This window comes from Hetaerina americana, unplaced genomic scaffold, assembly GCF_022747635.1.
Source record: "Hetaerina americana unplaced genomic scaffold, ioHetAmer1.1.p SCAF_4, whole genome shotgun sequence".
In the NCBI taxonomy this organism is placed as follows: domain Eukaryota; kingdom Metazoa; phylum Arthropoda; class Insecta; order Odonata; family Calopterygidae; genus Hetaerina; species Hetaerina americana.
This window is the reverse complement of record NW_027286985.1, coordinates 103896660-103911197: the sequence shown is the minus strand read 5'-3', so window position 1 is coordinate 103911197 and position 14538 is coordinate 103896660.

The window sequence follows — 14538 nt, the reverse complement described above, 5'->3', positions numbered from 1 at the left end:
GATCTGTGGTCACAAACAGGCACTAAAGAATCTTGTTGGTTGCCTTAAAACGGATAAAACATTGTGATATTTCTATTCTAATGCTTTTTGATCCTACGTCAAGAGTCGCGGAACCCATCTAACAGATACTTTTCTCGTATCCAATTCCACTGTTGAAATATGATATGCCCGCTCAGATGGCATCTCTACATATTCAGAAATTTCTCGCACTGAAAGGGCGAGAAGTCGCTGATTCAGATCCTCCGTGACCAAATCATGCACTTTTGCAATAATTTCTGGGGTTGTGGCATATTTTGGCCTACCAATACGCGCATAATCCTCATCTAACCTGTGGTGGCCAAACTCAAACTTTCCCACTTTTCCCACTTAATAGCAGTTTGAAAATGAAGGAGCAGAGTCTCTCAGAGTGTTCTTGGAAGTCGGCATGAATTTCCTTTGCTTTTATACCTTTCTTTACGAAGTATTCAATTACTGCTGGAATCTCAACTTTTACGTCTTAACAAAGGACTACACGGGAACACCAACAGAGAAGCGTCCGCACCACAGATCTTCCCCCAGAGCACTGACGTTACGTGTTTATTCATCTGAATTTCACGGCTATTCAACATGTCCTGCACTCACTTCTCCTGCCTACTTTGGATTGTTACCAACAACGCTGTCTCCTTTTAATCATATCTCAAACTTCTTTGATTGTGTTTCTTTCCGCCCTTTCACCTTTTCGATCCTGATTCCCATCCAAATCTCTAAATTCTCCAATATGCGCTTATCCTCATGCCTGTGGTAAGATTATATTTTTCATATTTCTTTCAGCATAAACTTATCACACCGTAACTTCGTGCCGAAAAATATCATACTATAATTTCAGCCTACTAATAGTGCCTCGTTTTCAACCTAAACGTTTTAGGAAAATATCGCTATGTATTGTGCATACATTTAATGCCTGGGCTAATACGCATTTTGAGAAACCCATCAATATAGATGCGGGAATTACAATCGTTGTCCCCTCAGGGGATTAACCACGACACGAAGGTCCCAGACGCACCGGGAAGGAAAAAACACTACCTGGAGCCTGCGCCGCCTCTTCGGCATTTCGAACGAAAAAAAAGCAAATAAAAATAGGGGAATAAATGTTATTTCGAAATCCTTATTATCACTCAAAGGTTTTCAGATTTTCGGTACGTAAATGGTACGAAAGGTGTACGAAAAACTGCGAATTGATATTGACAAATTCCAAAGAAACTGCGGGAGATACCGCAACAGTAACTTTTAACGGAGTCATCCGCTAATGTGCATTTAAATGCAACAATTTCAGAGTGTAAAAATCATTCGCCTTGACTGGGATTCGAACCCAGATCCCTCAATATCCGGTCGAGTGCTTTAGCCACTTAAGCTACCGAGGCGTCCTCTTCATCTCTGAAATTTTGGGGCTTTTAAAGGAACAAGATGTTGTGACGAATGATTTTTACACTCTGAAATTGTTGCATTGAAATGCACATTAGCTAATGACTCCGTTAAAAGTTACTGTTGCGGCATCTCCCGCAGTTTCTTTGGAATTTGTCAAAGTGAAAACACCATAAGTGTTTAAAGTTGGCTTTAACCTCGTGGACTGTGGCGCCTCGCGCACGACTACGAATGCCTGTGACATTGTATGTACGGTATTTCGTCACAACATCTTGTTCCTTTAAAAGCCCCAAAATTTCAGAGATGAAGAGGACGCCTCGGTAGCTTAAGTGGCTAAAGCACTCGACCGGATATTGAGGGATCTGGGTTCGAATCCCAGTCAAGGCGAATGATTTTTACACTCTGAAATTGTTGCATTGAATTGATATTGAACTTTCGCAACATACTTTACTCTATAAAATATTACATAGAGTATTTTAACCTAGGTAACTTCGTATCCGTATCCGACTGTAATCTTTCTCAGCCACTCAAGAACCGATGTCGCTCACAATTGGAGACAAAGTGAAGGTCCAATGGTCTGCACGTAATTTGTAAATGTGTCATCTTAATGCATTTCACACACCCTTCCACCGCCTGTTTGTCGGACATGGTTTTCAACATGCAGAAAAGTATGAATGCATTCCTATCCCGTTATATGATAACTTCTACCTCTGGCATCTTGAATCAGGTTATTTATAATAAATATATATATTTGTATATAAATATATATATTTGTATATATATATATATATATATTTGTATATATATATTTGTATATATATATATATATATATATATATATATATATATATATATATATATATATATATGTATATATTCATAATCACTCTGTAAAAACTTATTCAAGGGATATAAATAGTTTAAAAATAACAATACAAATTTGGAGAGTTTCAACCTATTTTACTTTTGGTTTTTTGGGTTGTTATTCGATACTTCCTCATTTGTAGAAACGGAGGTGGCTCTCAACTTGAAGCTGGGAGACATCTTTGAATGCCTTAGAGACTGAACGTGAATGATACGGCAAATAAGACGAGAGAGCTAGTTGGCAAAAAGTTTCCCGCAAGTGCTGAAGACGATTCGCAACATTATCATCGCATCATTATCAGAAAGTATTCTCACGAACGGACGCTGAGTTAGTTCTTCTGCAGATGGCAATAAAATGTATTGTGTGGCGCATAATTGCGGAGATCACCTCACATCGACTTATTGCCGGATAAGGCCTTAATATTTCTCAAATAATTCATTGTTTTGATGTTATTCACGGCGCAGAATCGATAATATCTTGATCGATATCCTCTCCTCAAATATCATCTTAACAACTGGGCTGTTGGAGACTTGAAATTTTATCATTTTTTAGTGCATTCAAATCTTCATTTTTCCTTGTTTTCGATTGCATTCAACAGTCTCCTTTCGTCGCACAGTTTTCACATACGTTTGCCTGTTATAGAAAATCTTAATGTGCTCTATTGGCATCATCCTTATTTCATCAAAGAGTTGTATTCTGACGCAAGGAAACTTTGGCGACGGAAAATATCAATGCCAATTAAAGGAACGAGCTTACTTTTAAGTCCACCAGTTTTATCGCCATAATGAAATTCGACCTTCCCTCATCGGACCAGGAAATGACATTGGTATTCTGTTTCCATAAACGGACACTCAAGAGGGGGACAAAACAAGAAATGAAAGCAGTTCCTTTGCAAGAAAATTGGCCATATTAGGTTAACTGGTCTAAAAATGGGCTACAGCGACAGTAAAGAGGGTAGCATTACTATTTAATAATAGGAGATAAAATTCTCCATAGCTCAAATTTGGTCAATATGGATGGCGTAATTAAGAATAAAGCTAATTATTGTTATTGTTAACGGCAGTTTAGCGGTTGGGGTAGGGTTTTGATATACATAGAAGCTAACAAAAAACAATACACTTCTGAGCCACGAATAGTCATAAACGGAAAGGAATTGACTCGCGCTAATATGTATTATTCGATTTCATGAGTTTGGAGGTGCTGGAAGCAGAAGAATTGCATACACCACTCAAATTTTGAGAAAAGTGTGAGTCATTCCAATCACACGATAGTTCAGAGAGGGGAGAATGCTTTTCATCGGTAGGCCAGACTTAGCTGAGTAGCCACAAAGTGGAAAATCACTGCCGAACCGATCGATAAGAGGAAACATTTTTTTCCTTCGCACAATTCGATACCACGAGGAAATATCGCTTACGAGAAACTGAGCATCCCAAATTTTACCACTCAACAATTTCAGAGTGTAAAAACCATTCGCCTTGACCGGGATTCGGACCCGGATCCCTCGATGTCCGGCCGAGTGCTTTAGCCAGTTTAGCTACCGAGGAGTCCTCTTACACTCCGAAATCCGGGTCTGAATCCCGGTGCAGGTGACTGATATTTTGCACTCTGAAATTTTTGTATTGTAATGCAAACATAGCGGATGACTCCGTTAAAAGTTACTGTCGCGGTATCTCCCGCCGTTTCTCGGAATATCCCAACCGTCATCTATAGCCAATCACTCACCCTATTATCTAGTGACCAAACATCCTCTGCCACACGCCCTCATGGCGGCTTTCAGGATCTAAGGTGTGGGTGCAGATGAAAGATGAAGTGCCCGGACTCCTCGCATGTGTCCAAAATGAGCGAGGCGGTGACGTCACGCTCGAAGTGAGACCGTTTAATTAACGGCGCCTTACGTGTCCAGCGAGTCTCGATATCGAGAGGTCTAGTCCAAGGACAAGTGGATGGATCCTCAGAAAGCGCGGCTCTGCCTCCAGGAATGCCGTCCCAAGGCAATTTTAGATTGCCCATTTGAATCTCCGCTACTGCGGCGGCCTAAGCTCTTCTGTCCATTCCAACTCTTTTTAAGTGCCGTTCTCTTCTACGCCCCCAGGTCGGTCACGTTGAATGAGCAAATTGGGACCTCACTCACTTTCGGATGCGTGCCACAGATGTAGGCATAGTGTACCGAAATATCGATATTTCTTCTATGATATATCGAAAACTAAAGTCTTTGTATGTCAGCCACTCCATCATACTGGAATGGTACATATCGATATTATTTTTCGATTCTGTCAATATACTTTTGGATTCCATTTACGATTATAATTTTAATCAGAGGACATAGTTGGTAAAAGATACTTTTACCACCGATTTTTGACATAATGATGAGTAATTTGCGAGGATAGCGCAAAGAAACCTTATCACTTTACTCGTAGATATAACTGCACATTATTTATTATAAGATTTTTTTTATATTCACCGGTAAACTATGAGCCGTGTTGGTTTGCTGTCACTAAACATCCCCACTTGAGGTGCTTTGTGGAGGGCACTTTGAGTGAGTACGCCGTCCGTCGGATGGGACGTTAAGCTGCGGACCCCTTGGCGCCTTTCGTTAAGAGTAGGCTAATGCCGACGCCGGGTTTCTCTCCACCCTTCATCCTTTCCTGTCCATCCCTAATGGCGCAAATGACCTCAGCTGTCGGTCGCCTCCCCTAAATACTACTACTACTTATCACTGAACTCTGAGAAATGAGACACTTCATTACTGAACTTGGAATAATGTTCTATAAGATTTTGCATGAGATGTATGTTAGAGAGATGGGTCGGTTAATACTCGGTGCTGTGCAATAATTTCTAAATCTGAATTTACACAATACCTTCCCTATTCAAAACTTTTTGCATTCGGTTTTATCCTCTTTTACGGGTTATGACCAAACACCCCCAGCTACACGCCCCTAAGGCGGCTGGCGGGGTATTATGCAGGTGTGGACGAGATCAGAATTACGCGAATACCTCAACGATGATGACAAATTGATTAGATTCTATTTAAATATGAACTTTTCATGTTATATTTAAATATGGGAAATGCCGCACAATTTACTTTAGTAGAATCACCCGCTGATATGCATACAAACACCTCAAGTGGCTCAAGTGACTTAAGCAATCGTTCGAAAATTGAGGGATCCAGGTTGATATCTCGATCAAATAGAATAAATTTCAAAACTGTGAATTTTTCGCAATTTATTTCAAACAAAATTACGCTGAACATATATACTTGTTGAGGGAACGTGCACCAAAACATTGACGAAACGTATTGTCCGCTAACATTTTGTTGACTCTCCGTTATAAATTAATTATTTGCAACCGTTTTACAAAAACAACGAAAAAAGTTGTGCCGGAGTCTAACTTGTGCATACGATCATGGAATGGAGGGAATCATCCCTCAGGAGATCATTGCTCGCTCGTGATCAATTCAAAATCCAAACCCGTTTTAATCAAAGTTTTGTCATGACTGTGAACTTTCGTGAACTTTACGAGAAAGTTCCCTCCAATCTTTCCATGCTTTTTCCTTGATCACTGATTTTGCTTTTATTTGCATTTCCTTCTAAAAACCCCTTATCTTAAGTACCCCTCATCCGCTGCCATTAACCGAGGAAGAATGCAAATTTTCGCGAGCGTTCTTCGTTTTTGCTTCCAAGGAATGAAAAAAGCCGGAATCAACGTTTAGATGAGACTCGTGTGTATTGTGGTTGAGGGTAATCGATGGTCAATTCCAGTCCACGTTTCCGTTAAGCCGCCATTCCAGCACTTATCAGCACCATCTTCCTCTCGGTTCATCTTCATGCCTATCTCTCCAATTGGTTGCCATTCTCAAACTCACCTCTTTCCTTTCCATCCTCGGCAGATGATGACGTGTTTCATACCATCCTTATAACCGTACCTGACTCAAATTATAATCACGGATGGAAATTTAAATAAGCACTTCACCCGTCTCCCTATTTTGATACAAAACTCCAACCTATCTATACAACATATTTAAGTAAAGCCCTACAATAAACAAAGCTCAAATTCTGTTGTCAGGATTAACTATTTCTACCTATTTTTAAAAATCTAGGAAACTTGAGCTCTACGGTCTCATAAAGTTACAAATTAAAGGAAAACTCCAGGAGCCGTAATAAGTAAGCACCGCTGGTTCCGCAAAGAAAACAAAATTTGCTGTGGTGGTTTGTGGGAAAAGAAATTCCACGATAGTGTCCAACCAAAACCTCTCAACCAGAACACCCTTCTGCAGTAGTTTGCGGGAATGCTACTTCCTCGCCAGTGACCAACTGCAGACAGATAACCTCAACCAAATGAGACCAACCCTAACCAAATGAGATCGTTCACAGAGTTTATGGGACTCCGTTAGGGATACCTTCATTAATAAACAAATATACACTATCCGTGACTGTTTATGGGAATAAATTTCGCGCCAGGTATAACCAAAGAGCTGACACACTCACGAACACTAAGAAATACACTCACTCACAGATTCAAAAAGAGCCTCAACTACTGGGAGGATATCACTCAAAATTGAGCAACGGCAAGAGATAACAACTAACAGATAAAAAGTGTGCGTCGGATACTCGTATATTTGGCCACAAAGAGGCCCTCCTCAGCGAACAGAAGGAAAATAGGCACTGCTATGTTCTATTACCACAACCCATCACAACAAATTTAGTTTTCTTTGCGGGACGAGTGGTGCTAACTTATTACAGCTATAGGGCTTTTCCTTTAATTTGCTACATTTCTACCTCCTACACCCTATGCTGAGGACAAGTACCTTTTCTCAATACAGGTTCTGGCTTATGTATCTCATTGCCTGTGAAACCACAAAGTTATCAAATTGCATACATTCTTCTAAGGACGGCTTGTTTCATTGTTTACTTAGGAATCCCTAATTTTTGTTACAATTTTGAATACCAATAAATGTTTAATGTATTGAATTTACATATATTTAATGTAAAAGATACACCGAGAGATATTAGAGAAAGGTTAACCGCAATAAAACGATGATAATGGGATTCCCAAGATGTAGGAAATCTAAATTAAACGTTGAATATGGAATAAAACAGTTTCTGGCGTCACTTGGTGGAAATTCTTCATATTGAACTTAAAATTAAGCCTCTTGGCTTTTCGGCATAAAAAACTTTTATTCACGTTGTTATAGCATAACGAAACCTAGGTCGTAAATAAAAGTTTTTATGTGGAAAAGCCAAGTGGTTTAATTTTAAGTTCAGTTAAATATGGAGATAATATACTACAAAAGTACTTAGAAAGGTTTGTTGACATGTATTTTTTTTGAGTAAGTAAGGTAAAAATGGACATAGTAGTGGGGACAAGAAGAATTTCATTTGAAAAACAAGTATTCTTTAGTATGTAGGGTAGTGCTCTTTAAATTGGACTTGTCTAGTCTTTGAGAAAGACATTTAAGAAATAGAGCGTAAGTTGGAATCTTTTGAGATGTGAGTGCGGTGGAAATTGAAGAAATGTGTTGAACTGAGAGGAATGCAAATGCTGAGTTTTTAAATTGGGCAAGCGAAGAGAGAAGGATAGTGGTGGAAAACCGAAAGAGACAGAAAAAGGAATGGAAGTGCAATGATGAAGGTCTGGATAGAAAGAGAGTATTGTGTAAGCGGGGTAGAAACGTAAGAAAGAGAAAACAAGACTTTTTAAACAGCATGAAAACAGGTAGAAATTACGAAGAAATGAAGAAGAAATAAAAAAAGGACTAACACCAAAAATTTCTCGTAATACGTAAATCATTCCAAGTCATTCATCTCTTACTCATATTGTTGTGTAGACTACAAAACCACCTGATTATTAATTTTATAAATCAGCCTACAGATAACGGTTTTTTTCATTAATGCTTATAGCGGTATGTACTCTTTTTTTCCTGTTTTTTCCCTTCTTGCGCTTCATAAGAAACCAGTTCGTTTACCGTTGGCTGTTATTTCAGCCTGCCCTTTTTGTTTACCGGTCTACTTTTGTTATATTTTTTCTTCAATATGCATATCTATGTGTTCTTTGTTCAACTTTCCCTGATGTGACTTGTTTATTTCAGGTTTTGCGATCAAGCAAGAGTTCTTACTTTTTTTTCAAGTAACTCTTTATTTCCAGAATCGAAATTGTTGCCATGGAGTACCCTAGAGCCATGATGTAACCTAAGCAATGTTTTTCCCTTCGGTGAAAATCTCTGTATTTTTTTCGCAGCTACCGTGGTTCCAGAAGTGCCTCATATTACTTGTACCTTGCCTGAGCTCGCCCTTTGCTATACAAAGTTCTGCTCTTTCATCACTCTCCATGTATCGGTGGTGCGGACCTCATCAGCAAGGTTCATAGTTCATAGCCATCTGGCTATTAGCGCGTTCGATCCTCGTCTCAGTCAATTCTGTGAAAATGTGCCATAGAAATTTTTTCTTGAAGAATTTCCTATACAATATAACTTCAGTCGTTGAAGTTACCTAAAAGCACTCGCCTGCCAACTGGTACAGTATTCAGAGTGGAACTTTTGGCGCAGGGCTGGCCCGCGACACTGTGAATCCACGGGTGGGAAGGTCCTCATCATCCCATCTTTTCTCCCCCCCCCATACTTCAATCTTAAGTGAGAACAGAATTGCAGCACTCGTTTTTTGTATAGCTTCCATTTTTTAGCATTGAAACTGAAATAGGAAACTAGAGGGACAAAGTTTTCACACATGTACACGGTATCATTTGCTCAGGAACTGTATAAGTTCTCTCGAATACATTTATTCATTTTATGGTAAATTAATGTGATTTCTTAATAATTATCGGAAATTGGCACATATATGATGTGGAATAATTATTAAATACGAAATTTTGCTTTAATTGTCATTTACACAATAAGCCGTGACTTAGCTTAGCCGGCATCACTTTTAGATACTTTGAATAAGGTCAAAATTAAATGTAAAACTAAATGAAAATCAACTTTAATGTAAATTTACAAAGTTTTATTTTGACATTATTCACTGTGGAACAATTCCTCAAAGTTACGCCTGAAACGATTAATTTCGATATTTTACAGGAATACATCACTTTCATGACTCCTTCCTCGTCTTCCCTGTTGCCGGAATGTCAGCACGATGGTCTTCCCTTTATTCAGGCCGATATGGCACATGGACTACGTCCAATTCAATTCCTTTAATCAATTTCCTCCTCATAGGTATTTTCCACTGGCTCTGCTTTCCATTACATCTTCGACATTGACTCGATCAATCGATTTAATCTTCCGTAATTGGTTTCGATTCGTCGCCTATCACCGCCGCAACGTTTCCTATTCAGGTGCATTGATGCTCCTATCAAATCTGAGCATGATATCTCGACAAGAGATCTAAATTAATCAGGAGTCCAATTGGAGGCCAACTTTAAGCCATTTTCTTTAGTGGCAAAGGAACTTCTTTTGATGGCGCAAGAGAATAAGCGATGCTACCCTTCTAAGCTTTACCTACAACTACGCTAATTAACCTGTAGCCAAACATTACTGAAAATAAGCCATTTTTTAAATTCCCCATTCTTTTAGCTTCCCTTCTTTCCATTTCACAATGCTATTCCTTTCGATCGACGAACACTCCCATACCTAACACACCTCCAACAATACATCACCAATCAAAAAACGTACTTTCTGCCTTTTAATTCGCTCATCCCCTACCATGAATATTACGTCTCTATTTCATTCTTTCCATTGTTCAATTCACTTATTGCTAGTTTTACTTTGTATTCAAATGCTCACTAATTACCCCACCGCATGTTTTAGTTGTGAAAAAAGTAGTGTAGATGGCCTACAAACGCCGATAGAAATTCTATTGTATATAAAAATAAATAACATATCGTGGATGTTGGAACATGACCATTGAATGTCAATTTCGCTTTTCTTTTTTATGACAGTTAACTTACAATGCAAGAGCAGCCACCTTGGAAGACCCTTCTCAAAGTCCAATCTCCCGTTATTTATTGAGAGTTGAGGTCCTTTCGAGGAAAAATAAGCGTGGTATTGTACCAAAATGGATTCCAACACAGATTATTCTACTTTCTATGTCTCAAAAGGGATTATAAAGAAAAAATAAGATTCTTGAAAGTGACAAAACAAGTGTTTTGATGTTGTTCGAGCTCATTACTAAATCTCTCTGAATCTGTTTCACCTTGGCGTGATGGTGCAGCCTGCTAATAGTTAGTGGGTTTTATATGCAACGAAGTTGTCAATTTCTTTTTGAGAAGTGGAAGGCCCGTGTTCAGAAAGGTGATGGTGGAGTCTGAAACGGAAGAAGTGAATTTAACACTGAGAACAACTTAAGGCCGATAAGAAATGTTGGTTTGGTACCAAAGACGTAGCGATGGAAACGAGCATGGAGCCATCATGTGCCCATCATTTTATGGGTCACCTTGAAGAGACCTTTCTTTCGCAACAAACCCTCCAGCCTTTTCTCTGAGTCCGCTACACAGAGGACATCTTCAATCCCTCGACACATGGCCCTGATTCCCTCAACAATATCTTATCGACAATCAATTAACAAATTCACTACTTAAGTGCATATCTAGCCCACTCATCATGAACAATACCCTTTTTCATCAACATCAATTTTATCAGCTGTCACCCTGCTTATACCTAACCCTCTATTCCTAATTCTTTCTCTATCCGCGGACACCGGAAATACCACAGCCTCCCTCAATAAATACCTTCACAATCTACGCAATGCACTTAACAAATGCGGTTACCCGGTAAAGTTCCCACAAAATGAAATCCAACTGATAGGTGGACTGAGGGGCTTGGGAGTAGACTCACATAATAGGCGACTTATTTGAAACTTTTACGTTCATGAATTAGATGGTACTGATAAGGATTGCAGAGGTATAACCAGGATGTTCATGGATTGTCAGGAAATAAGAGAGAGTTTCACATTATTTCCCGGTATTTAAATTGTACATGCTTAGGACACTTACAGGGTGGTTTGAAAGGACCTTGAGGTGAGGTTAAAAGAGGGCGGAGAGGTGATTAAGTTAGATTTGTAGACGATCAAGCAAATATTTATTCAGACAGTCAAGTTGTTGCCATTTTTTAGCCATTTAAAGGCTCAAAGATAGAGGTGAGGATTAGCCGCAATAAAACAGAAACTATCGAAGGAAATGAAATTTGAGTCAAACGTTAGAAGCAAGAGGAAATAAATATGAGGAGAAGGTAATATCCATATTTTTCGTTTGAACTTTGGAAGGAGATTGGTGCGGTAGAGGTGGTATCACGACAGTTATTACATTGAAGACAATCACAAACACCCATGGTCTAGGTGAAGGATAATCTCTCTAGGCGGAAATCGAAGCCGCGACCTCTGGATTGGCAGGCGATTACGTAACCCCGCCGCCACCGGGGCCGGTAATAGTGCAAGGGGATCGTGAATTCGAGGTAATGGTGGAAAATTTAGAAAATAATTTGAACTGGGAGAAAGACATCACGGCAAATTATCTCATACAAGGTACTATATGTATTAAATTAGTGATATCTATTTTTCCTGACGTGTGGGTTAAGCACTGAATTTAGACCGTCAGTTAAGTGTGCCTATGATCGCAGATCGTAGATTGGCATCGATAAGAAGCTGATAGTGCACCCCATCATCACTGAAAATTTAAGATCTCCGCTAAACTCGTCAAGAAGATCTTGAAGGACGACCAAGAGCAGAGTCGATTGTCTGTTTGCGAAGACCTTCTGCAACGACATCGCGACGATTACCCAACCCCCTTACTGTTGGCACCTGCAGACTATTTCCTATTCCCAAATATGAAATCCTCCCTCTCTCAAAGGACACCACCATGGGACCCTAAGTGCCGTCAAAGAAGCTTGCGCGCGTACCCTTAAGGACCTTCCGGAATCCGCCTCCCAGAGAGTCTTCGAGTCGTCGAAAAGCCGCTCAGGCAAAAGTAAGTCGACGCTCAAGGGATGCGACGCTGAAGGCAGCAAAATCTGAAATTAATCTATTTTCGATACTTTTCCCGATAATTTTTATACAGACCAGGCATGTTGAAATGAGAAAAGAGGGTGATGTATGACGTGAAATAACTCGGAGACTACAGACTGCTAATTTGTTATTACGATATTTTTTAAAAATAAAATCGCGCAAATTGAGAACATTTTTACACGTCGGATTTTTCTTCTGTGATTTGTGTGCTCTTCCAGGTGTCCGCGTTGGAATACAATCTCTTAAGTGTCGTCATGGCGGGGTAATATGAAGTCGATTGTCAGCTGTTTCTCCATCCTTTTAAGCCACGGAATTCTCCGCGGGAATGCCAGGCGCCTCCCCTATCCATCCTGCATAATCCTATTCAATGAGTAGTGCCCTCCTGAAAAGAGAGGCAGCTTCCGCATCATTTTCCTGACCCGATCGGCTGACCGCCATCACCGCTAACACACGCAAGGGCAATCGGGAAGGGGGGGGACCATGGGGGAGCGTCACCCCGGTGTCGCGATGGGATGACGCCCACCTCCCTCAGCAGCAGCGAACCCACTCGCACTCAGCCGCGAGGAAGGGCACCTTCTCTCCGACCTTGAACTTGGACCATGTACATTAAGAATGAGGAGCCCGTCCCCACACACAAATCCCCCCACGCCCCTCACTTGACCCGCTTCCCCGAGAATGCTGCCCCTCTAATCGACCTCAGTTGACGGCGGCGATCCCCGCCGCCCCTGCCCCCTGTTTCGCCCCCCTGGCGCCGGCCTCCGCCCCGGGATTCAACGACTGCCACTTGACTCCGATCACCGGGTGGAGGAGGCGGCGGAATGCCAAGAGCGTCGAGGACAGGACCCCCGGGGGGCGGGAATGGAAATCCTGCCTCCGGAGACCCTCTCTCACTGAAGAGGCAACGTACGCCCCGGAATAATACATTCATAGGGCAAAAACAACACCGGCGGTCAAGGGTGAGTTTTGGTTTAGGGCGATCTTATTCGTACTAATATAATGTTATCCCGTTTCCCGATATGGAAAATGCGTATCATTCAGAATAATACTCGTATTAAAAGCATATTTTTCAGTGCAGATAAAAAATAATTGCGAAGGAAGGTCATCGTTATGGAATTGAGATTGAATTGAAGGTCAATATATTTTTGTTTTAATTGTCAGTGACCCGATAAACGTTTTTTTCACTGTTCCCTGGGAGATATTTTGATGGATAATATGTTTGACTTGGAGTTAGTGAGTGGACATGCCTCAAGTATAATTTTACCCTAAATTAAATGGTCCCGTATTCACAGAAACATTATGGGATTAAAAAACTGTACAAATTTTTCAAGCATTGTGATGTTTGTCAAGTTTTAATATACACAACTTCTAAGCACCCAATCTGTAAACCTGCTATAGATAGATAGATAGATAGATAATGGTCTTTATTTGGGCGAAATTGAGACCAAATGGTCCCTTCTTCCATTTAACCCATCGTCATATACATATTATATTAGCCATTTAAACTTACAGTTACATTCAAATCTAAACATAAACACATAGAGATAGACATAAATTCATTAATCCAAATTTGCACATCGAAAAGAAAAAAGTATATACATATATATAGACACACACATACACATACATACACATACACACACATATATACCTATATGCATACACATACATACACATATACATACATATCCACACACACATACATATACACACATAAAACATACATACATGCATTCATACACATGCATAAATACATACATAAGTACGCACATACACACCCATACATACATACATATACATATATAAATTAAGAATACTCCTTCAAATACTCAAATTAAATGACAGTGTAGATAGAGTACAATAAAATGAGGAAAGTCTAAGCAAAGAATGAGGTTTGTGGGAAAAGCTAGGGAGAGCGTGGCATTGCTCAACTAGTAAAAACCCACGCAGGAAAAACACCCACGAAGAGAAGGGGGGTGTGAAAAACCTGCGAAAACCCTATTAATTAGAGGAAAGATACATGTACATTGTAACAATCATTTTTACATAGTATACATATTATTAAGTTACTGAAATTGAAATGGAGAAATTAAATACATTGACAACACATGTGGAGTAATGAGAAGCGTAATATTTCTAAAAATAATGATGCAAACTCCTACCGCTTGAGATGACAAAACAAAAAAGCAGAAAAAAAGTAGACACAGTGATCTGTATAGCAGCTGAGTGGAATGACGGAGGGATACTGGTTAAGTTAAGTACCTGAGGAAAATGAACTTGTGAAGTGCT